Here is a 27126-nt window from a genome sequence, read left to right as displayed (position 1 = left end):
GAGGGAAGGAGGTGTTTTAAGAGGACGTAACCACCTGATATTTGAAGATGAGGAGGCTTACGAGTTAATGAGATGAGGGTTAGAGTTACCGAGAGAGAGAGAGAGAGAGAGAGAGAGAGAGAGAGAGAGAGAGAGAGAGAGAGAGAGAGCGCTGATAATCTCATTTAGGGGGACAGTTGTTTTTTTCTAATTTTGTGACATTGACGTTCGAGTAAGGAAGAGGAGGAAGAAGAACAAGAAGAACAAGAACAAGAAGAACAAGACCAAGAAGAAGAAGACGAAGAAAAATACGAAGAGGAGGAGGAAGAGGAGGTGGAGGAGGAGGAAAGTCAAGGAGGAGGAATAGACGGAGGGAAAGACGAAGCGAAATAATGACCATACCAGAATCAGAGAGAGAGAGAGAGAGAGAGAGAGAGAGAGAGAGAGAGAGAGAGAGAGGCCCAATAAGCCTTAATCCCGCCTCTCCACCCGTCTCTCGCCTCGGCTCGACACACTGATCTTGGAGGTAAACAGAGGATATTAATTTCCATCCCGACTCCTGACAGACGAAAATTCAAAACAAACAAAAGAGCATCATTATAAACTTTCTCTAGACATCGATAGATAGATAGATAAATAGATAGATAGGGGAGAAAAGAAGAGGAATAAAGAAGGAAGCGAGGAAAAAAGAAATATGAGAGGAAGAAGAGGAGAAAAAGAGCGGAAACGAAGATAAATATATGAATAGTTGGATAGATAACCAGATAGATAGATAGATAGGTAGATAGATAGGGGAGAAAAGAAGAGGAATAATAAAGGAAGCCAGGAAAAAAGAAATATGAGAGGAAGAAGAGGAGAAAAAGAGCGGAAACGAAGATAAATATATGAATAGTTGGATAGGTAGCCAGATAGATAGATAGATAGGTAGATAGATAGGGGAGAAAAGAAGAGGAATAATAAAGGAAGCGAGGAAAAAAAGAAATAATTATAAGAGGAAGAAGAGGAGAAAAGGAGAGCGGAAACGAAGATAGATAGATGGATAGATAGATAGCCAGATACAGAGAATACAAACATAACCTTGAAATCTACTGAAGAAAAAGCTAACGATATGAAGCACTGAATGACGGAAAACATATATTACACATCATCCTCGCCCAGAACCACAACTTATCCATAAAAAACCGCCCAATGCAATAAAAAACCACAACCAACACATATGGAGCAAAAATAGACAGAGAGAGAACACAAACACAACCTTGAAATCAGACTCACAAAACGTTCTGATGCAATGACCGACGGAAAAACACATAATAATACACATCCCCCCTTGCCCCCAAAAAACCGCAACCGATCCACGTAAGAAAAAACCCGCCCAATGCAAGAAAAACCGCAACCACACCACACGGCGCTCTTTTTTCTAACCCTCCGCTTCCTCATCTCGACGCCATAAAACTACACCGTGACGCATAAAACTGTCACGTGGGAGAGAAAGCACAGGTAAGCTTACACCTGAGTAGCGTAATCAGGGTAATAACTTAATGATAGACGATGACTTCCGGGTATTAATGACACAGGTGTATAATTGATGAGTTGATTGGACAGGTTAGTAATTATATATGATGTGTTTTTATTAAGAGAAGTGTGTGTGAATGTGGGAGAGGGGGGGGTATGCTTGTGTGTGTGTGTGTGTGTGTGTGTGTGTGTGTGTGTGTGTGTGTGTGTGTGTGTGTGTGTGTGTGTGTGTGTTCCACTTAGGCTATGTCATTTTTTTCCTTTACTTTTCTCCTACATTCTATCCCTCTCTTCCCTTTTTTCCTATCTTTCTTCTTTGTTTTTTTTTTCTTCCTCCCTTTTTTTCCTCTCTTCCCTTACCTTCTTCCCTTCATCCTCTTCTTTCTCCATTACTTCTTTTCTTACAAACCCTTTTTCCTTTCCTTACTTCTCTTCTTCCTCCTGTCTTCTTCCCTTACATCTTTCCTCCCTCCATTTCTTCCCTCCATATTTATTTCCTCTTCTCCACCCTCCCTCCCTCCCTTTCTTCTTTCCTCCCTAAATTCTTCCCTCCTACAACCCATCCTTCCTCACTCACTTCTTTCCTTCCTCCCTCCCTCCCTTCCTTCCTTCCTTCCCTCCATCGCTCACAGCTCAAGGTCGGGAAAATTACGCAGCAACACACACACACACACACACACACACACACACACACACACACACACAGGGCTATTATGGGCGCACAGAAGCCTCGCCACGCCCACGATAGATAAGAATTTCGATTTATTTCTTTTAATTGTTATCTGATGTCTTTTGTTTGTTCATCAGAGAGAGAGAGAGAGAGAGAGAGAGAGAGAGAGAGAGAGAGAGAGAGAGAGAGAGAGAGAGAGAGAGAGAGAGAGAGTGGGGGGATTTTAAGACAGGTTCTATACGAAAAACTCGGGTATAAAAAAACACACACACACACACACACACACACACATGCAGAGTAGGAACACATGGCCTTCATAAAAAATCATAGTCATGCGGTGTGTTTGTGTACGTGTGTGTGTGTGTGTGTGTGTGTGTGTGTGTGTGTGTGTGTGTGTGTGTGTTAAAACGTAATAAAAATCATGAACTAAGGCCATAATAGATAAAAAGAAGGTCGAAGTTATTATAATAGTGAGATTGGATAAAAATAAGAAACCCTCCCCAGCTAGGAGTAGTTTATCATTATCTTGCAGTTCTTTTTTTTTCATTTTTGTTTTAGTTGGTGCTCTTTCCATCTCTTTGTTAGTCCTCCTCCTCTTCCTCCTCCTCCACCTCCTCTTCATTCTCTCATTCGTTTTACTTTTCATGTTTCCTCTTTTCTTTCTCCTAATTATGAACGATCTTTTAATTTTCCCTCTTCTTCGTCCTTCTTCTTCCTCCATCTCCTCCTCTTCATTCTCTCATTCTTTTTAGTTATCATGTTTCCTCTTTTCTTCCTCCTAATTATGAACGCCCATTTATCTTCCCCTCCTCTTCTTCTTTCTTCCTCCTCCTCCTCCTCCCATATTACGGTTCATGCTCTGTTTCTCAATATTCGTACACGCTCCTCCACCTGCTCTTCTTCCTTCTCCTCCTCCTCCTCTTCGTCCTCCACCCTCCTCCTCTCAAACTTCTGTTCATCCTTCATTTCTTCTCTATACACATGCTCCTCCACCTGCTCTTTTTCTTCTTCTTCCTCCTCCTCTTCTTCGTCCCTCCTTGTTATCCTTCGCCAACTCGAGTTTCTTTTCTTCTGTATCCCAGCTCTTACCTCCTCCTCCTTCACCACCTCCTCCTCTTCCTCCTCCTCTTCTTCGTTTTCGTCCTCCCATACTCATCATCCGTCATCCATTAACTCCTGCCAATTCCTCTTCATCCGTGCTCTCTTGATAACTCCTCCTTCATCACCTGCTCCTCCTCCTCCTCCTCTTCCTCTTCCACCTCCCATACTTGTCATCCTTCATCCACGAAACTCCTGATCAACCTCTTGTTTCTTCTTTCCTTCATCATCTTCATCCACGCTCTTTTAAACTCCTTTCTTCACCACCTGCTCCTCCTACTCCTCCTTTTCGTTTTTCTTTTATTCATATTCGTCCACATTATCCATTATCTCCTTTTCATTATCCTGTTTCTTCTTTTTCTTTTCCTCTTTATACACTTTTATCATTTCCTCCTCCTCCTCATCCTCATCCACTTCTTGCTCGTCATCCCATTTTTATCTTTCATCATCCATTAGTTCCTTTTTTTAATCTTGTTTTTTTTTTATCTTTTTTTCTCCTATTCATTCACGCTCTTTAAAAACACCTCCTCCACTGCTCCACCTTCGTCCTCCTCCTCGTCCTCCACACACACGGCCTCCACATGGCGCTGCGCCGACTCACTCCTTTGTTTACGAATGGTGCAAAGGAGGAAAAAAAAAGACAGCGTGGGGAGAATAATAAACAAAGATAATTAAGAGCGGAGGAAATGAGAAAATGAGACGCAGAGTGACTTTTTACGTTCTTAGTTATGTGTTATAACTATTGCGTTGTGGCGGAAAGCTAATAGTGTGTAAATAGATAGATAGATTAATATGCTTGTGCTCTAGATATTAACGTAGATGTAAAAAAAGAAAAGAAAGCACAAAGGAAGAACAAAAACAAGAATATAAATAGGGTTGTGTGTTCTACAATGAGGGGAGGAAATAAAGAGATAATAAGCGTGGAAAAGACAGATATATAAAGTCCAAGAAAACTATCACAAAGGACGAACAGAAACAAGAATACAAATAAATAGGCTTTCTTTCTTAATATTTACATGAAAATAGGAAAGAAAGAAAGATGACAAGCGTGGATATTGTAGATTCATAAAGTCAAATAGCAAGAAAATCACGAGAAAGTAAAATAAAACAAGAATATAAATAAAAACACTTGTGGTCTAAATATTTACATGAAAGCAGGAAAGAGAGATAACAAGTGTGGAAATTCCAGATGTATAAATTCAAGGAAAAAGAAAATCAAAAAAGAATATAAAAATAAGAATATAACAAAAACAAATATGCTTGTAATATGAAAGTAGGAGAGATATAACAGGCATAAAAAATGTAGATATATAAATTCTGAGAGAGAAACTGAAAGAAAGAACGAACACAAGAATACAGATAAACAGACTTGTGTTCTAAATATTTACATGCAAGCAGGAAAGAGATAAGCGTGGAAAAGATAAAGATATAAACCAAAATAAAAGTACAATCACGAAGGACGAATATAAGCAAGAATGAAGAATGTAGGCGAGGAACAAGAGACAAACACAGAAACAACAAATAGAATAATGCAAAGAAAACAAAAGAAAACTCCACGAGGCGGCTACAAAAGCGAAAATAAAAGTAAGTATGTATGGGAGGTAAAGAGGAGTATATTTTTTACCTTCTTACTCTCAGAAAAGATAAACATTGCATTCATCCACGTACAGCAGGAGTAAAAACATTGATAAAAGTGTAAATACGGAGAAGAGAGAGAGAGAGAGAGAGAGAGAGAGAGAGAGAGAGAGAGAGAGAGAGAGAGAGAGAGAGAGAGAGAGAGAGAGAGAGAGACCTGCACCACCACCTCATAATTAATACATTTCTAGGAACATCATAAAAAAAAAAAACGAAAGTGTAAACATATACAAAAAAATAAACAGCTGTGCATATGTGTGTGTGTGTGTGTGTGTGTGTGTGTGTTGCGGACGGCTGCACCTGGAAGCCTTTACCCGTGTCCTGCTCCCTCCCTACACCTGATGGGATGCGAGAGCAGGTGTTGGAGGGGGAGCAGGTGAGCGGGCAGGTGAGCAGGTGCGGAGGAGGGAGGGAGGAAGGAAGGAGGAGGAGGAGGAGGAGGAGGAGGAGGAGGTTGAAGGATGGCGTAGGAGGACGGCTGGCAACAATAACACAAACATAGATAGATAGGTAGATAGATAGATTAATAGATAGCGGATGGGTGAGAGGGAGGGAAGGAAGAAGAATGGTGTAGGAGGATGTCTGGTAGATGGCAAGATATATAGACTGATAGATAGATAGATAGATAGATAAAAAGATAGAGATAGATAGATAGTGAACTTTTTTATCTATTTTTTGCTCTTGACCGCTTTCTCTGATGTAAAAAAAATAGAAAGGTGAGGTAGATAATTAAGAGGGATAGATGGTAGAAGGTCGAAACTGAACAGGTGGGTAGATGGATGAGGAAAGGGATAAGAGAAGGGTGAAGAGGATAGGTGGGGGTGTGAATAGATTAGTAGATGGAGGGGGGGAGGGCTAAGGGGATATGGATGAGTGGAAGGGCGTGTGAGAGATAGAGAATGAGTGGATGAACATGTGGAAGGGAGAGTGATATAGGTGGAGAGGCGTATTGAGAGAAGAGGGAATGAGTGGAAGGGAGAGAAAATAGGTGGATAAGCGTGTGGGAAAGACAAGAGACAAACACTGAAGCAAAAAAATAGAATAATGCAAAAAAAACAAAAGACAACTCCAAGAGGCTGTTACAAAAGCGAAAATAAAACTAAATATGGGATGACGAAGAGAAAGAAGAGGAGGAACAGGTGTTGACGGGGGATGAATAACAGATAGACAGGAGTGAATAGGCGTGTAGAAGGGAGGAGGAATGGGTATAGATGGAAGGGAGAAAGGGAGAGAGAATTAGTGGATAGGTTGCATAGACGAAAGAAGACGAATGGGTGAGGTTAATGGTGGGGAATAATAGACCGAACATACCACTCATTACCCTTCCTATCAGACCACTATCTAAACTCATCCACTTACACCACTAACCCTCCACCACTACCCCTTCCAGCCCTACCCCCCATCACCACTTTTCCTAGACCCGAGAACAAAGACATGGGGAAGGAGAAAGAGAAGACCAAGAGTAAACATAAGTAGATTTCACTCGAGGTTTATCTACGGTTCTTTCTATCTCTATAAGTCCTCCTCCTCCTCCTCCTCCTCCTGCTGTTAGTTCTCTTGTTTCTTCTTTTCTCTTCTACTTCTGCACGTTCTCTTAACTCCTCTTCCTCCTATTCTTATTCACCTTCTCACTCTTACTAATTCTCCTATTTCTTCTTTTATTTCTCTTATTTATGCACGTTCTCTTAAATCCTCCTCTTCCTCTTCATCTTTCTCATAATCCTCCTTTTCCCCCTGTTCATCAACCTTTTTTTTCTTCTTCTTCATTCATCTTTTTTTCCCTCCTTCCACTCGCCTGTTGATCTTCCAGTTTCTCTTATTTTCTCCCTTCATTCCTTCATTGTCTCGCGGATTAATGTCGGATCCTACGCGTAAGCTTGTTTTTGGCACCGGTATTAGCGTCACCACGTCCAGAGAGAGAGAGAGAGAGAGAGAGAGAGAGAGAGAGAGAGAGAGAGAGAGAGAGGGGGGGGGGGGGACGACCTTTCACTCCTACCTTCCCATAAAAACAATCTACAGGCCTACAAAATGAGAGAAAAAAAGTCCTAAGATCCCCAGAGACAACACACACACACACACACACACACACACACACACACACACACACACACACACACACACAGATGGAGATTGAGATAAACAGAAAAAGTCCAGTAGATGAAGGGGGAAAAGTTATTCACAGAAGGCACAGGAGGGGGAGAAGGAGGAGGAAGAGGAGGAAGAAGAAGAGGAGGAGGAGGAGGAGGAGGAGGAGGAGGAGGAGGAGGAGTGAAGGCGAATGTTGGCACGGATCCATCTGGCCTACACACACACACACACACACACACACACACACACACACACACATACACACACCTAAGCTAAGTCAAGGTCTTTTGTTTGCCTCATGCCGCGTCCACTTCCAGCCCACCTGTGCCGCCCACGCCCACACCTACACACACACACACACACACACACACACACACACACACACACACACACACACCTGTATTTTATTGTACCTGTATTTCAGTTTCTTTTTTTTTTTTTTTTTAGTGGAAATGTGTTAATCATGAGGTGTTGAATGTAGGCAGGTTCTCTCTCTCTCTCTCACGTAATTATGGTTTTCTCCATATAGAATTGCAATAGTGGATTAATTTTCTTCACCATTAATTACGAGGGCGGGTCTTTTCTCTCTCTCTCCTTGTCGTTTTAATTCTCTAATCTCACCTTGATGAAAGTTTCTCATTCACCTGAGTGTGGGCGGACGTGAGCGTATTAAGTGACCCTTCCGCGCGCCTTAACACAGGTAAGTAATTAACGAGCCACGCCATTAATTACAGGTGAGCCATTATGCTATTTGTAGAGAGGACGCTGACTGTAGGTTAGCATGCTACACACACACACACACACACACACACACACACACACACATCTGTTCACACCTACTCATGCTAGCTTTCCACACTCCACACACACACACACACACACACACACACACACACACACACACACATTAATGCACACCTTTCCTCTGAGCATAAGGCATTTCCGACGGTATATTGACCTCTTCTTAGGCAATACACTGAGGGAGGAAAGGATGAGGCAATGAAGGAGGAAGGGAGAGAAGGGGAATTTGATGGAGGAAGGGAGTTGGAGGAATTTACTGGAGGAGGGGAGAGAAGAGGAATGCGAAGGCGGCAGATAAAAAGGGGAGAGAAAGGGGATCAAAGGTGGGTTTAGAGTGATAATAAAAGATAAATGAATAGGTGATGAATTGCTTAACAGATAAGACCAAGGAATAAGATTATGAGAGAGAGAGAGAGAGAGAGAGAGAGAGAGAGAGAGAGAGAGAGAGAGAGAGAGAGAGAGAGAGAGAGAGAGAGAGAGAGAGAGAGAGAGAGAGAGAGAGAGAGAGAGAGAAACAGACAATAGGCAGGAAGGAGTAAGCTACACACAACAAACAAACATCCTGATATAGAAGATAACTTACTATAAACAGTCACACACACACACACACACACACACACACACTTTCACCTCACGTTCAAGATTTCCATAAATGTTCGCTGGGGCACCTGAGGGGACCTGCTGGGGGGGCTTGGGGCGCGTGGGCAGGTGGGTAGGTGAAGGGGGGAGGGGGATGAAGGGGGGGATGAATAGGGGCACGGTTGACGTTTTGAGAGAGAGAGAGAGAGAGAGAGAGAGAGAGAGAGAGAGAGAGAGAGAGAGAGAGAGAGAGAGAGAGAGAGAGAGAGAGAGAGCGAGCATACGCGGTGTGACGCATCTTTAAAAATAGGTAACGCAGGAAAACGATGAAATAATGAGAAAAAAAAAAAAACGTGCAAATAAGATGAGAGAGAGAGAGAGAGAGAGAGAGAGAGAGAGAGAGAGAGAGAGAGAGAGAGAGAGAGAGAGAGAGAGAGAGAGAGAGAGAGAGAGGAGAGAGAGCACAGAATAGACTTTCCATTGGGTATACAAAAAGCTGAATAAGTGAATGGATAAACAGAAAACGAGGAAATTAAATGATCCAAAGCGTCCAGGAAAGGGCCTAGGAAATAAATCACCCACCGCAAGAAAGTGAAAGTGATAAGAACGAATGAAAAAAAAAATAATAACAAGCAGGACAAATAAAGTAGAAATTAGAACGGAAAGAGACGAGAAAATGAAAATGCTAATAAAAGTAAATCAGGAGTTCACAAGCGAATATAAAAAGTGATCATACGAAACGAGTGAAAGAAAAAAATATATAAAGACGAGAAAATGAGTAAAATATATACACAAGAAAATCGAGAATGCTCACACGAATGAAATAATAAATAGCAAAATATGTAAAGAAAAAAAAAAAAGATGTAAAAGACGATAACATTGATAAAATAAAATAAATGAAGGAAAGAGAAAGAATGAAAGAAAAAGAGAAAGAAAGAAAAAGAATGAGAATGAAAGAAAAAGAAAGGGAAAGAAAAAGGGAAAAAAGAAAAAGAGAAAGAAAAAGAATGAAAGAGAATGAAAGAAAAAGAAAGAGAAAAAGCGAAAAAAGAAAAAGAGAAAGAAAGAAAAAGAATGAGAGAGAATGAAAGAAAAAGAAAGAGAAAGAAAAAGCGAAAAAAGAAAGAGAAAGAAAAAGAATGAAAGAGAGAATGAAAGAAATAGAAAGAAAGAAAAAGCGAAAAAAGAAAAAGAGAAAGAAAAAGAATGAAAGAGAGAATGAAAGAAAAAGAAAGAGAAAGAAAAATCGAAAAAAGAAAAAAGAGAAAGAAAGAAAAAGAATGAGAGAATGAAAGAAAAAGAAAGAGAAAGAAAAATCGAAAAAAAGAATAAGAGAGAGAAAGTTAAAGTAAGTCAAGGTAAAGTTACGTAGGGCAAGATATATAAAAGGTAAGGAAAAACCGTATGACACTCCAAGTAAATTAAAATAGAAAATATGAGAAAAAAGTAACAAAAACGCAAGGAAATCATCAGTGCACAAACGATTAGATAAAAAAGGAACAAACAAGTCAAGTAAAAAGAGAAAGAAAACAGACAAACGGAAAGAGACAAGCAAATGACAAAACATTCATCACAGGGAGATTTAAACGCGTCGCGCTCTCCCTCCCTCCCGCCTCCCTCTCCCTCCCTTCCTCCCTCACGCCGTTTCGTCGCGTCTCGGTAACTCAACGATTATGTAAATACCAAACGCCTCCTCGCCAGCTAACTAATTTATGCACCCCACGCCCCACTGACACGTCACCCCACTCCTGTAGACGTGTGTGGGGTGAAGATGCGATACCTATGGGGAGAGGAGGGTGAACTGGGGAGATTTTGGTATGCTGGAGGCGTGGAGAGGATTGGAATGAAGGAATGTAAACGAGGAAACACCACAGGCGGACATTCATTCCTCCCCTACGTCACCCCGCTACTGTAGGCATGTGTGGGGTGAAGCTACGTGTCTGGGGGGAGAAAATGACAACTGGGGAGATTTAGGTGCACTGGGCATCTAGGAGGTGGGGTGAATGCATATAAACGAGGAAACATTGTGGCCAAGATTTACCACTTGTTCTCGTCCCCAGCTCCTGTAGAAGTTAAGCTACGCCTCTGAGGGAAGTAAGGGGGTTAATTGGGGAGACTTAGAATGTACTGGGGACGTGTGGGGAGCGTAATGAAGTAATGCAGGCGAAGAAATATTGATGACCGAGATAAAACGCTTGCTCTCGTCAACGGTCAATCATTTTATATCAGTGTGTGGGATGAAATTACGATAAGTGGGGTGGAGAGGAGGCTGAACGGGGAAGGTGTAGAAGAGTGGAATGAAGGGATGTCAGCAAGGAAACTGGAAAGAGTGGTGACTGATGTAGGCTATACTGTGCGATGGAGGTAGCGTCAGGTAGTTGCGTCGTGTTGGGGTGACGCTCGGCTCTCAGGAAGGTCGGTATAATAATATGGTACGCTCAGGATGCTATTAATTAACTCTTTCACTGCTATGAGCGTCTCTGTGCGCACTCTTGGTTCCCTGCTATGTGCGTCTGAGGATGTTTTTCTACTGATGCAGGATTTATGACACCTTTGGGTCACCATGGAGCGCGGTCATGCCCACCTGCAGAAAGAGAGAAAGAGAAAGAAAGAAAGAGAGAAAGAAAAAAGAAAAGATCGGAAGAGAAAGAAAGAAAAAATCGGAAGAGAAAGAAAGGAAGAGAAAAAGAAGAAAGGAAAGAGAAATTAAATAAAGAAAGAAAGAGCATGAATAAAAGAGAGAGAAATTAATAAATAAAGGAAGAGAAAGAAAGAAAGAAGGGAAGAGAGAAAGAAAATAGAGAAAAAGGGGGATCGAGAAAAAAGAAAGAGAAAGCAAGAAAAAAGAAAAAGAAAGAAAGAAAGAAAGAAAAGAATGAGAAAGAAAGAATGAAAGAAAGAAAAAGAATGAAAGGAAGAGAGAATGAAAGAAAAAAAAGCGAAAAAAATAATAAGAGAAAGAAAGTTAAGGTAAGGTAAGGTTAAGTAAGGCAAGATATATAAAAGGTAAGGAAAAGAAACACCGTAAGACACTCCAAGCAAATTAAAGGAGGAAGTAGAGGACGCGATGGACAGGTAGACTTGCAAAACGGGTTGAAATATAATGCTTAACGATGATTCATTTTTTCGTGGAAGTCGTGGATTAAGTTTCTTGAATAACGGAACGAGAAACGCCGCAAGACAGTCCAAGAAAAAAGAGTTGAGGAGGTCCAGGACGCGGCAGACAGGTGGACTTGAAAAACGTACCGTACTGAATAATGGCTAACAGATATTCAGTTTAGTCGTGGGCTTGAAGGATAGGTAGTTAAGGTATTTAATACCAAAGAAAACGCCGCAAGACAGTCCAAGGAAAGAAGTTGAGGAGGTCCAAGACGCGGCAGACAGGTGGACTTGAAAAACGTACTGAATAATGGCTAACAGAGATTTAGTTTAGTCGTGGGATAAAAGGATAGGTAGATAAGGTATGGAAAAGGTAAGAAAACGCCGCAAGACAGTCCAAGGAAAGAAGTTGAGGAGGTCCAAGACGCGGCAGACAGGTGGACTTGAAAAACGTACTGAATAATGGCTAATAGAAATTCAGTTTAGTCGTGGGCTGGTAAGGTTGATAGGTAGGTAAGGTACAAGGTTGGGAAACGGTATAGAAACGCTGCAAGACAGTCCAAGCAAAGGAGTTAAGGAAAGTAGAGTGACGCGGTGTTCAGGTGGGCTTTCTTGAAGAGATGGTGAAACAATGTTCAACCGTAATTCAGTGCAAGGGTGAAAGTTTTTAATTAGCGGGAAAATCTGCCGAAGCTGAAGGTTGAGGAAGTGGAGGACGCGGTGTTCAGGTGGACTTTCAACAGCGTTGAATGCACGTCCAACCGTAATTCCAGTGCTAGGGGTTAAAAAGTTTCTTGATTAGCGGGAAAACCAAGCGAAGGAGTTGAGGAAGTGGAGGACGCGGTGGACAGGTAAACTTGCAAAATGGGGTGAAAACACGGCTAACAGTGATGATACAGTTCTACGCGAGTCGTGTCAAAACTTTCATGAGTAACGGGACAGAAACGTCGCAAGACCACCTGCGTTGAAGGAGCTGAGGGGTGCAGGACGCGGTGGTCAGGTGGACTTGCAAAGCAAGCGTTGGAAATAATGGCTAACCGTAATTCAGTGCTGGGGCTAAAAATTTTTGATTAGGGAGGACAAGAAACCCGCAAGACTACCCAAGGAAGCGAGCTGAGGAGGTAGGACGTGGTGGTCAGGTGGACGGTTGCAAAGAGCAAGTTGAAATAATGGCAACTGTAATTCAGTTGGGGCTAAAAGTTTTTGGTTATGGGACTAGAAACCCGCAAGACTATTCCAAGCAAGAGGAGGTGCAGGCGGCGCCCAGTGCAGACTTCTGGTAAATGAATGACCTGTTTGACCTGCCTTTCCTTGCCTGTCTTCAACTCACCAATTGAGGAAGGAGATGACGCTCACCGGCCACGACCCGCCGCGCAGGTCCCAGCAGCAGCAACACCTCTTGAGTAAGGTCACAGCTAAGGGTGGATTCTTGGCTTGGACTGACACGAAGAGAAGGACGCTCAATTGAAGAGAAACACGCAAGGTGCCAGCTGCGCACACACCTGCCTCCTTCACTGTCCCAGAACCACTCAACAGGCAACCAAATGAAGTCAGTCCCAGTCCCCCTCCAGTACTCAATCGGACCTCCACCGGTCTCCTCCTCGTCCCTAGTCCCTCTCCAGTCCCCCTGGTCCCTCTTCCCCTTCCCCCCTGATGCCACATCGCTGCCACCCTCCCACCTGTAGCACGTGTGGGAGGTAGTAAGATGTTTTATTCATCATGGGAAATAAAGGAAACAGGACTGAGCTAACTAACGGGAAGTGGTACTGAAAATAAAATAAATATAGAGGAGTTAAAGATGCATTTGGCGGGGGAAGTATAAATAAGAAACAAAAAGTAAAAGAAACGCGGTGGGAGTAAATTATAGAGAACAGTAAACGAGTGCAAAAGAAATACGGAGGGAGTAAAATAAAAGAAATAAAAAGTAAAAACAAGATATTGCGGACGTGAAAATAAATGAAACAAGAAAGTGAAACACGCTGCGTAAAAAACAAAGAAACAAAAGGAGAGAAACACGGAGGAGGAAAATAAAGCAGATAAAAGTGCAAATAGTCACACCCAAAGTAAAAAACGGTTATAAAAGTAAAGACTGTTACATTACAAGCTGAAACACACAGTAGTAATTCCGCAAAGACAAAAGTACCATTACTGCACTCTCGACTATTTATTTATTTTGTTTTCACACTTTTCCGTCAACTTTGTTCTCACCTCATGTGGTTTAGTGATTGATACATTGCCAAGAAGGGTCCTCAGGTTTAAGATTTGCATGAAGATGAAGTAAACTGCACTCGATTCAATCCCTGCTTCGTGTAGCTTCAAGTAGTATCTATTCTTTCACATTTTCCTCCTCCCATGGCAAGCCGTTTACCTCTTAATCTGTGCAGTTGATATAGTCATTATTCCATTGCAAGGAAACACGTGTCATTAACCCCCTTAACTGCGGATTTCAACAAGACATCACCAAGCTCGTTATAAATGGGTCAAAAAGTGGCTGCTGTTAACTAATGAAGATAAATGTAAAGTCATGCACCTTGAGAGGGAAACCCAACATACCAATACTGTCAGTATGGGGAAACACTCCACTATCCACCACAGAGTGGGGCAGAGAAAGACCTGGGAGAGTGTATACGTCAGCCAGGCTACCAGTGAAAGCCAACCATGCCAATCGCAGAGGACGGAAGTTAAATGTTTGCATAAAGACGAAGTGAATCTTTGTTGGAGTATAGCCTAACCCAGTAAAATCCGTCCACCTCCATGGCCTGTTGCTTCTCCTCAAACAAGTGATCAAGTAATGTCTACAGTGCGAGTGATACGTTTCGTATTTACATATTTAGCAAAGATATGAAGTGGTAAAGAAGACCCATTCAATCTGTGTGTCCGAGAAATCATCCTACTCGTTCTTTTTCTCCTCCTCAGTTTATTAAGCGCAATGACTGAATTACATGACAAAACATGTGCAAGTTATAAAATCTTCAAAAGGTGAAGCAAGCTGTTAATAATTTCCGCCAGTTTTGTTTCTGAAATGGCATAGTTATTTGTTTCCTTTCAATCCACATACACTTTCCTTGCATCTTTTCTTCTCACTCAACCCTGAATTTCACTTAGATTTGTCACCAAGATACACTAATGCCACACCACAGCAGTGCCAAGAGGCAAAGGTACATAATTATAATCTAAAAATTGCTAAATTGCGAGGAAATGCACATGTGTAAAGGTGAATTTTCAGTAAAGTTAGCTAAGCCAGTCACACTTCAGCCAGTTTTTTGCAAAGTTTAGTTTTTTTTCCATCCATATACTTTATATACTTCCACCTATATACTTTCTTTGCCTCTTTTTCTGCTCATTGACCTTAATATTAATGGAAGATTTGTCACCAGTCGCTTTGTCACCAATATATGTTTATGTTACACCACGGAGGTAAAAGTATAAGGTGCTGAAAAGCAATAGTATTGTGTTATATTAAATCAACACTAACATAAGAATAACACTAGAAAACTTAAACAAAATCCTTTGAAAAGGAAAGTCAAAATATTTGAATAAAATCCATTTCAATTTGGCAAAACACAGTGCATAAAAAATATGTATTCCTTCAAAATGATAGTAATAGACTACAAAACAAATGATGCTCATATAAAGATTTATTGTGATGAACCAAAGGTCATCGTTTGTTTTGATATTTTAATGAAAAATGACATCGAAGAGAAAAAGTTGCTGCTGAAAAAAAAACGAAACAGCTTTAGAAACGCTGCTGCTATAAAAAATGCAAAGAGCTCATGAACACCAGCGCTTGACAAAACATCCTTGTAAGCAAAAAGGTATCAAACTGCAGGAACCTGGGGACAAGAATCTGTGTTTTTCCATGTTTAGCTTGTACTGGAGCAAATTGAAGCGCTTAAGTAGTAAATATAAAACATCTCTGTTGAGAGGAGTGTGGTTTAATTACTTCACCCTCAGCACACTACACAACCTTTTGTGGTCACTACGCCTTCACGTTCAAGTTGCTTCTAAATGCCACACAACACACACTATCACCTCCACTCAGCTGAGCCATATGTAATTGCTATTGCTCAGCTCATCTGAGTTATATATAAAATTAAATCCATATGCAGCAATATTAATTATACTCAAGCACCTGTAGCAGATTAGCAGAAGGCTGGAGCAGGTGAGCAGCACCATGTTGATTGGCTCCTGAATGATGCTTGATTTGTGTTAAGTTAATGACTGTGTGGAAAAAAAGTTACAGAGGCCATTTACACCATTAGTCCCTCAGTGACAGACTACTCTGAGATTATATATTTCAGAAATTGCATATCTTTCAAGAATGGGCTAAGATGTTATTTACCAGTGCAGTATCTTCATGATAATGTTATACTTTAATATATTTTGATCATTGTGACAATACACACAGCATGTGGTGACTTGTTTGCTTCCGCCACATTGTGAAGTTTGATTCTTTCTCTTCATTCACCCTGGAAGAGAAAGTCCTGGCCCCAGCTCCCCACACAGCCCCATCCACCTCACCACAAGACCTCTGTGGGTCTCCTGCTCCTGCGCTGCCTCACCTCCTGCTGCCCTGCTCCATCGCCTGCCACCCTGGTCTCATCCTCCCAAAACATATACTCAAAAGTTCTAATACACATAACCTTAAATTATATAGGTAAATCTGATGAACTCTCTTACATAAATATTTCATACTATGGCAGGCAAACTTGTCGTATAGAATATGTCTATGTATACATATTAATATCAAAACTATTTTATGAAAATATTTACTGATAACAAGACATAACTATTCAATAAGGTGATAACAGAAGATACATATTATTATATGCATGTTTAAAACATTGATATAGTAAAGTGCATAATGCCTTTTGGTAAACCTTCCGTGGCAGATCCTCACAATGGCAGGTGCCTTCGAGGCTCACACACCAAAAACACTCAGGTCCTGATTCACGATGGGACACACATCTAACAAACAAAATCTTGACACATTTCATTCCCTACAGATTATCAAAATCCAACAGCTCTTGGTAAGTCAAAGTACTGCAAGACTATGTCTCTTCCATAAACAAGATGACAAACATTGATGTCAAGTCAAATGTGATGTGACACAGGTATAACAACTGCGTTGTGGACTCTAGGAAACAGGACATAAAACAATGGTGTTTGGTGTGGATGGTAGTAGTGGCAAGGTGTCTAGGACAACAGTAGTTGCACTAATATTACCTATATGGACATTATCTAAGATATTAGACATTTCACATAAGAGAACATACAAACCTAGTTACTTGACTTATCTCTATCCTGGCTAATTCTATCAGAAATGATTACAGCCATACAAGTACAAGTTCTTATGTGGCTGTTGTATGTAAAAACAAAAGCTGAGGAGAGAGAGAATAAGGTAAATTTGAGGACGCCACACTAAAGCTGAATGTGACCTCAGCTACTATCTCTGTCACACTGACGCTGAGCCTGTGGCGTGAAATAAAACATTAGCTACTCCTTGGACACTGGGCCAGTGTGATGCTACCTTGGGTTACCAGAGTACCTTTCCCATGTTTGTCGAGGTACCCATTCATCCACCAGCCTTCAAGCGAAGGATGAATAGCGGGTCTTTACACTTCTCCATTATTAAATTATAGATTGTATCAACATAAGGCAGTGAAATGGTGTCAGTTTCAAATAAAATATACTAATGAGGTACCCACCAATATAACCTATACTTAGTGAGTAGCTGTTGACTCTCCACCTTCCCAAAGAGGTAAAATGATGCAGTAAGCCATCTAGATACAGCAGGATCTTTCACTTTCACTTCAATCTCTTTTCACTACTGTGCAAACATGACCGGAGCAAATGACTGTTCTGTTAGTAAGCAAAGAGGACGATTGATTCACTTCACAGCACTGCCCAAAGACCTGTGGTCAGGGTTCCAAAAATTAAACCAAATCTTTCGCTCTTGGTCCAGACAACAGAGGTAATTTTTGGTTGTACAACTATAAAATTTCTCTGGACCAATTACACAACACCAATATCATACATATTTTTTTCCAGCCATTAAATAGTTTATATTTAATAAATTTTCTCATTAATTGTTCTTCTTCACAAGAAGAAATTATGTAGTAAGATGCATTACTTTACTTTATGTGTGTAATCAATTTATATATTACTGTAAGGGAATTGATTTTTTGTAACTTCTGGCCTTCACTTGAACCACAAAGGCTTACCAGGACCCTGAACCTGACAAGCAATCATAGAGCTGGGAAGTATTTTCTCCGTGGCAGTTTACTGTTGCACAAGCGTGGCGTGGGGGATCTTCATTGGCCTGGTGTCCAGTTCACCTTGTACCTACTCTATCCGAAATAGTTTCTTTATACTCCCAGACCCAAAGGGGAGTTTTACAACCTAAATGAGACAAATAAGACAATGCAAAACATAAAACAGGTGCCTTTCTTCTTCTGTTCTGTCTTCCATTACTGTAAGACTCTAAAACTTTTCAATCACACAGATGAGATTATAATGCTACACTTCACTCCAGTTATATTCTTCTAAAGCTGCCCAAGTCTCAAATCAACAGATCAAAAAGACTACTGTAAATTGCTTTCACAAACAATGACACTATTTATGTACTCAACTTATCATGAAGACTGAACGCAATCTATGAACATACTGCTGGGCAGATCCCTACTTCAAAGGTTTAATTTGATGGTATCGTTGTAACACAAGTGACCACTTGCTGCTTGGCTTCTCATTTGTTCCATTTACTCAGCTCAGAACTGGAGATATATATATATTTATTATCAATATATATATATATATATATATATATATATATATATATATATATATATATATATATATATATATATATATATATATATATATATATATATATATATATATATATATATATATATATATATAATTATTTCTTTACCTAACAGTTCCCTTTAAAATGCAAAGAAAAATATTTTTGCAAACTTAGTGGGCTTCCTGTAGTAGTTAACTTAAAAATTTATGTAATGACCATTTAAAAAAAACTTGTACAGATAGTCCTCGAGTTACAATGCATGCAATTTACAACAGATCACACTTAGAGAACCAGGCCAATAATATTAGTAGTCTTGGTTAAGTAATGAGTTCACAGTTTAAACATCCCACCAGGCAGAGCAGCGCTTTGTTTATACAACATTCCCGTGCCTCCTACCCCCCCCTACCCTGCTGCTGGGGTAAGGCTGGAAGAGGGAACAGTGGGTGGACTGGGCCAGCCCACCCTCGCTTCCCGCTCAGTTGCCTGTGAAACTCAAGCTAAAAGTACTACTAGCACTACAGTCATTAGTTGCCACTCTACCAATTTATAGGCCTACAGTCTGCTGTACAAGCGTATGGTTTGACAAGTCTAGCCAGTTGGCTAACACGTGAGATGGACTATAGTAGAGTGGGTCTACCCGGCGGGTCAGCTGAATGCAGGGGAGGGTAGGAGGAGCAGGAATTCTGCTTTATCTGTGGCAGGACTGTATTTTAATTGATTATATTATTTAATGTACATTGCAACGTACAACTAACTTGACCTATGACCTGCCATTTGGAAGCAAAGCCTGTCGTAACTTGGACTTCCTGTACCTAAGAATCTTAAAAATTTATAAACCATTCAGCCATTGATGCTTCTCTATATCCCTTCAAGATTCTAAATTGATTTTGTTTCCCTTTATGAAAACCTGAAACTACTTTAATTAAACTTTAAATATTCCCTTTAAGAAGACCATATTAAAAATTTCAGTTAGATTTTGGAAATAGAGAATTACAAACTAGTAGAGAACATGTTAGATGACAAATCATACAAGAGCAAAGGGAATGTTATGGGTGTATGAGTTATAAAACAGGTCAAAAGTTTTATAATACCTTGGATGAAGTAAGACTGGGAAGATCAGTGCTGCTGACAGGAGTGCCACAACCTCTACTTTGCTGGAGCACAGAGGAATAGACATCAGGACAGGCTGGTCCACGTAATCCTCTGCAAAACTGAGATTTAATTAGTTGTCATACCCGGTAAAGAAAAAGAGGCATGGAATACCTCGAGTTGGGTGAGGTTTGTGTGAATACCAGTAGATTCATGCAAGAAATAATAGATATGAAAATACAATGATAGATGAAATCAATCAATCTAAATCATTCAATTGGGGCATACCCCCCACCCTACGATGCCAGACCTGGGGGGTCTGCCAGGCAAATCTTCATGCAGACTGCCTTCCTCATGGCAGGATCTTCTTGATCTTGATAATAATGTGCATGGCACCTGTAAAGGTGCATAACACGAATCTATGGACTTGTTCAAGCCATGAGTTCTGTGGCTGCCCCCGCAGCCTCCTTCACAGGGTTGTCTTTTACTAAAAAAAAAGTAAGCCGGGTCGGCTTCTGGGTAACATTCCACATTCCCATATGGCTGTACTTGGCATTCACAGACTCTGCAGGTAATAGGCCTCAAATCAGTCTCATGAAGTAACTGCTGGTTTGCCACTATTCTACAAGACAGCAGAAACATGGACTGGCAGAGTGGAGGAGAGGAGTGAGACTGGGCTGTCAATGTGGGAATAAGCTAAAGATTCTCCAGTCTTAAACTATGCAGCAGATGTAACTTTCTAGTGATTTAGACAGCCATTGGATAGCTGATAAAAATGCATTAATTTGAATACATGCAAGATAGATGCCATATAAGTTAACAAACTAGCTGTAGATGGAAGGAAAAAAAAATTAGAAACTACAACACACTATGCACACAAAATGAGGTACTCCTGTGTTAAAAGCAAAGAGCTAAAACTTTTTCTTTAAACCTGCATTACACTTATAAGATAACAATTTAACAATTTATATGCAGTTTTCTCCTTGCAAAATAGTTATTATAAAATAAGAATATAATGGTAATGCTTGCTGGAGATGGGAGAAATATTATATCACAGCATCAGACAGCAAAAACATGGTGACTGAAGGACATTTTATATATAACAAGTCCTTGAATTGAATAGCTACAAGATAATAAGGACAACACACACACACACACACCATAGCATTCTGGACATACATGATCTCTCACACACACACACACACACACACACACACACACACACACACACACAGAAATGGGAGATGAAATTCAACGTGAAGAAATGTCATGTTATGGAAATGGGAAAAAGTGTAGAAAGACCAAAATGAACATATAAAATGGGAGATGGTGAAATATTAAAGAAAGTAAATGAAGAGAGAGACCTGGGAGTAATAATGCAAGATTATATGCAACCAGAAAGTCATATAAATCGGATCTTCGGTGATACATATAACATGGTGAGAAATATAGGTATAGCATTCCACTACATGGACAAAGAAATGATGAAAAAATTAATTACTACTATGATCAGACCTAAACTAGAATACGCAGAAACAGTGTTTTCTCCACATATGAAGAAACACATAAAAAAACTAGAAAGAATACAGAGGATGGCAACAAAAATGGTTCCAGAACTGGAGGGACTGACATATGAAGAGAGACTAAAGGAAATGGACTTACCAACACTAGAACAAAGAAGAGAAAGAGGAGACCTAATACAAATATATAGGCTATTGAGTAAAATGGAAGAAGTGGATAACAAGAAATTGCTACTAAGAGAAGAACCTTCCAGCAGGAATACTAGAGGACATAGTAAAAAGTTGAGGAAGGGAAGATGCTCAAGAGACATAAAGAAATATAGCTTCCCACAAAGAAACATAGAGGTCTGGAACAGACTAAGTGAAGAAATAGTATCGGCGAAGTGTGTGCAGAGCTTCAAGGAAAAGTTGGATAATTATAGATACGGAGACGGGACCACACGAGCGTAAGCCCAGGCCCTGTAAAATTACAGCTAGGTAAATACACACACAAGAAGAAAGACACACACAAAAAAATAGAAAGAATACAAAGGATGGCAACAAAAATGGTTCCAGAGCAAAAAAAGGAAGATCCTCTATAGTCCTCCACCACTCAGCCTGTGCTCGGCTGGCTCGGCCCGCCATGCCCCGCGAACGGGTGGTGGACGGCCAGGCCTAGGGGCAGCTTCCCGCTCGGGGCCGGGCACTTAGCCTCGTCATCGTGGCGTGAGATCACTCTTTCGGTCAGGGAACTTGGCTGTCATACTCTAGAAGTGATCCTATGAAGTATGATCATACATGATTGACATACGAGGAAAGACTAAAGGAAAGGAACAAAGAAGAGAAAGGGGAGACCTAATACAAATTTATAAATTATTGAGCAAAATGGAAGAAGTAGATAACGAGGAGTTACCACTAAAAGAAGAAATTACCACCAGGAACACAAGAGGACACAGTAAAAAATTGAGGAAGGGAAGATGCTTGAGAGACTTAAAGAAATATAGCTTCCCGCAAAGAAATATAGAGGTTTGGAACAGACTAAGTGAGGATGTAGTATCGGCGAGGAGTGTGCAAAGCTTTAAGGAAAAGTTGAATATATATATATATATATATATATATATATATATATATATATATATATATATATATATATATATATATATATATATATATATATATATGTATACACACACAGTCATCCCTCAATTAGTACGGGGGTTAGGGACCCAGGACCCCAGTACTATTCGAAAATCCATATAAAATTAGTGCTCCCCATTGAAACACTCCCTGGGCTGCGTTTGAGAGAGGGAATCGGGTCTCTCGAAGCGTCCCTAGTGCTCTCAAACGCATGACGTGGCAGCACGAGTTGGCAACTCGGCACGTCCACTGGCTCCCGGCTTTGAGAGGTGGAGCACCTTCGTGCTGTGATGACGTCATCAGCAAACATGGCGGCCCAAATAAACACATATAAGTGTTTGCATTGCATTTCACCTCTCTGTACCAGAATAACCACTGGAGCTTCCTTTTCATCGTCTGTTGTAAGTAGTTCGTCAGCCAGGACAGCTAATAATGCATGTTAAACATCGCCAGGGGTGGTCTGGGCGCCTGAGACGTCCCGACTCACTCTCTCAAATGCACTGGCAAGAAGATCAGCGTACGCCATTTTGCTGCGAGTGAGATGCCGTTACCATAGCAACAACGAGGCTTAGTAAAAGGACGGCCTTTATCTCCACTCTTGCAGCACTCTTGGAGCACTGGCAGTTACTGCGGCAAGAATTTCTTTTACACTATGATACAGTGAACACTGCTCTCATTCACGTGGTATGCTCTCCCTACCGCAACGCAACTCATCCCAAAACGTAACTTCTCCGAAATCTGAATTCTTCTGCAAGATGAACACCTTTCTTGAATGCTAGCTGTGTGTGTGGAGCGAGAGAGAAACGAGAGGACATGGAAAGAAGTTGAGGGCGACCACGTGTAGGCGAGATGTGAAAAAGTTTAGCTTCCCAAACAGAAGCATTGAGCTATGGAATGGAATGGTGGAGGAGGTGGTTTGTGCAAGAAACATTCATGATGATTTTTAAGGAAAAGTTGGATAAGAGAGGATATGGAGACGGGACAGCGCGAGCGTAGCTCTTTTCCCGTATGTCACAACTAGGTAAATACACACACACACACACACAGACCATAGCATTCTGGACACACACACACACACACACACACACACATAATAACAGCCTATGTCCCTGCTAAAACCAAAAGTTGAAATGAAGTAAGATACTATGTATAACGCTATGCTGGAAGATACAATATGGGCACTGATAGACAAAATACAAAATAATAAAAAGGTAATATTAACAGGAGACTTCAATTGCAAAGAAGTAAAATGGGAAGATTATGCAACGGAGGGTAGTGACAATACTGGGGAAGTAAACTATTGAAGCTGGTAACAGATAACCTGATGACGCAGTGTTTGCAAGGAGAAACAAGGTTGAGAGGGAATGACGAACCATCAAGACTTGACCTAATTTTAACAAAAAAACGTGGACTTAGATGAAAAAGTCAGTCATGAGTGCCCCTAAGGAGAGAGTGAGCATGAACTATTGGAGATGAAAACTTTGGAAAAATGTGAATATAGAGATGAGGCTTATAAGGCAGGGAGGGAATGTTAGAGGACGACCTCCAGTGAAATGGAGAGATCGGGTGCAGGAGTATGTTAGGGGGAGGGGTGAAAGATCCTTGAGAAACTTTGAGCAGGCAAGGAGGGAGTGTCTGGATAGAGAAAGATGAAAAATCTGCTGCTGTGGCAGGAGCTCCTAGGAGCAGATGTCGATGAAATGATGATGATGATGGCTTATAAGGAAAAAAGGAAAAAACACACTAAGGCAGATTAAGTTGAACTCAAGACTTTCTTTGGTGGGGTAGACTGGACTGATATGAAGAGGAGTACTAATATTCAAGAGAAATATGACTTTTTATGAATATTTACAACAGAGGAATGGAGATGTATGTTCCATTCTACACAGTAAAAACTAAAGGAGAGAAAACATGGTTTAGATATAGGTGTGAAACAGGAAGAAGAAATAGAAATAAGGCATAGAGGAATTAAAAGAAAAGACCAAATAAAAACAACAGGGACAAATATAAAAAGTAAGAATTGAATATGTGAAAATAAGGAGATGAGGAAGCTAAATTTGAAAGAAGAATAGTTTTTAAATGTAAAGAACCAAAAACGTTTTATAAATTCATAAATGAGAAGTTAAAAAGAAATGAAGGAGTGGAAAGGCTAAAAGAAAAAAATGTATTCTTTGAAAAGGACCAAGAAATTGCAGAAATATTAAAAATTTTCATGGGAGTTTACAAAAGAAACTGACTTTGATTGGGGTCTTGAAAATTGCAATGAAAGGAAGCTAAATCATGTAAAGGTGCAGAAAGGAGAACTGATACAGCTGATGAAAACCTTAGATGGAAGAAAAGCTATGGGACCAGATGAAATCTCGGGACAAGTGCTAAAAGAGTGTAGAAATGAATTATTGGAGCCACTGTATGACATAATAACATGCTCTATAAATACAGGAAAAGTGCCCTTAGAATGGAAGAGAGCAAACATTGTACCAATTTATAAAAGTAGAGATAAAACCGAACCACTAAATTATAGACTAGTCTCTTTGACAAGTGTAATGTTCAAGATTTGTGAAAGTATAATAAAAAACAATGGGCCAAATATTTAGAAAAGGAAAACATGATAAAGAAGGGACAGTTTGGATTTGGAAAAGGGAAATTGTGTGTCACTAGCTTACTATGTTTCTACTCAAGAGCAATAGACGTGGTGCAAGAGAGAGAAGGATGGGCTGATTGTGTATATCTTGATTTGCAAAAAGCTTTTGACAAGGTTCTGCACAAAAGGTTAATCTGGAAACTACAGCAGTGGAGAGGAATGGGCAGAAAGGTTATCAAGTAGATGAAGGATTACCTAACAGGAAGAGAAATGAGGACAATGATTAGGGAAGAGAAATCAAATTGGAGGAGAGAGTGGAGTTTCTCAAGGCTCAGTTCTGGCACCAATAATGTTTATAATATATATAAATGATATGCCGAAGGGTATAAAAAGTTATATGAGCCTTTTTGCAGACAATGCAAAGTTTATAAGAAAAGTGAGGATGGAGGAAGACTGTGAAGAACTGCAAAAAGACCTGGATAGACTGTATAGATGGAGCCAGTTGTGGGAGAGGGAATTTAATGCAAATAAATACCATGTTATGGAAATGGGGAAAAGTGAAAAAAGATCAAGGAAAACATACAGGATGGGAGAAGAAAACTTAAAGGAGTTCATGATGAAAAAGATTTCGGAGTAACAATGCAAGACACACTATCCCCAGAAAAGCACATAAACAAGCTGTTTAGAGAAACCTACAGGATGATGCAATATATAAGGGTATCATTCCATTTTATGGACAAATAAATTATGAAAAAATAACAACATTGATAAGACCAAAACTTGAATATGCTGCAGTTGTGTGGTCACCTCACAAAAAGAACATCAGAAAGTTGGAAAGGATACAGAGAATTGCAACTCTAAAATGGTCCCAGAACTCTCGAATATGACGTATGAAGACAGATTGAAGGAGATGAAATTGACGACACTGGAAATAGAAAGGAGAGAAGAGATCTGATCACGCTGTATAAGTTGTTAAATAAGTTTGATGAGGTGGATAGAGATGATCTCTCCTCAACTGTGAGAATGCAGGGGCTGAGAGAACATGGAAATAAACTTAATAAAGGAACCTGTTTGAGTGACTTGAAAAAGTATAGTTTTCCACATAGAAGTGTTAACACATGGAACAGCTTACGGGAAGAGGTGGTGGAGGTGAGCAGTGTCCAACAAATGAAGAAGAGGCTGGATGACCTTCTCTTCCTCACCGAAACACAGGTTTCTGAGGCTACTGACAGCAGCCTCTGTTCCCTCCTACTATCTCTATCCTAAATTTCAATCCAAAGCTGGATGTTGCGTCTACGTGCGCAACGACATCACTTGCTCTCGTGCCCACGACCTTGACTCTTCTGAATTTTCCACCATCTGGCTAAGACTTCATTGTCATTCTATTACTAAACACATCTGTGCTGTTTATCTCTCACCTAACTCTACTAACTATGTAAAATTCTTTGACTATTTGAACTCTAAAGTGGAGCACATCTTGACTCACTCTCCCTTTGCTGAAATCTCCATCTTGGGAGATTTCAATGTTCACCACCAGCTTTGGCTTTCATCCTCTTTCACTGACCATCCTGGTGAACAAGCCTACAACTTTGCTCTCCTCAACGACCTAGAGCAGTTGGTTCAGCACCCTACTCGTATTCCCGACCGTCTTGGAGACAGGCCCAACATTCTAGACCTCTTCCTTACCTCTAATCCTTCTGCTTACTCTGTCAAACTGTTCTCTCTGTTGGGCTCCTCCGATCATAACCTTATTTCTGTATCCTGTCCTATCGCTCCTGTACATCTTCTGGACCCACCGAAGAGGCGATGCTTCTGGCATTTTGCCTCAGCTCGGTGGGACGACCTGAGGATGTACTTTTCCGATTTCCCGTGGAATGATTACTGCTTCCAGGTGAGAGACCCCTCTGTGTGTGCTCAGCGCATCACAGAGGTGATTGTCTCTGGAATGGAGGCATACATTCCACGTACTTTCTCTACTCCTCATGCTAAAAAGCCTTGGTTTAATCATGCTTGTTCTCGTGCTATTAAAGATAGAGGCAGCTCACAAAAGGTTCCAGAGCCTTCAAACTCCCGCTAACTTTGATCTTTACATTTCAGCCTGGAATCGTGCCAAATCTATTCTCCGACTTACCAAAACTTCTTTCATTAATAGAAAATGTCAACACCTTGCTTCTTCTAATTCTTCCCGTGACTTCTGGCATCTAGCCAAAAATATCTCCTCCAATTTCACTTCTTCCTCTTTCCCTCCTCTCCTTAACCCTGACGGCAGCACTGACGTCTCATCTGTCTCTAAAGCTGAACTCTTCGCTCAAACTTTCTGTAAGAACTCCACCCTGGACGATTCTGGGCATATTCCTCCTACTCATCCCCCCTCTGACTCCTTTATGCCTGTTATTAAGATTCTTCCAAATGATGTTTACTATGCCCTCTCTGGCCTAAATTCTCAGAAGGCTTATGGACCTGATGGAGTGCCTCCTATTGTCCTTAAAAACTGTGCTTCTGTGCTGACACCCTGCCTGGTCAAACTCTTTCGTCTCTGCCTATCAACATC

At 40.6% G+C, this 27126-nt stretch overlaps 1 pseudogene; it reads right to left on the bottom strand.

The window, feature by feature from the left end:
* Positions 1–21465: 21465 nt before the first annotated feature.
* On the bottom strand, positions 21466–21653 carry LOC126998289 (small nucleolar RNA U3; annotated as a pseudogene).
* Between the last annotated feature and the right edge of the window lie 5473 nt (positions 21654–27126).

This window comes from Eriocheir sinensis, chromosome 13 (assembly GCF_024679095.1).
Source record: "Eriocheir sinensis breed Jianghai 21 chromosome 13, ASM2467909v1, whole genome shotgun sequence".
NCBI lineage: Eukaryota > Metazoa > Arthropoda > Malacostraca > Decapoda > Varunidae > Eriocheir > Eriocheir sinensis.
Note: the sequence above shows the minus strand (reverse complement) of the source record. Positions and strands in the feature narration are given on the sequence as shown.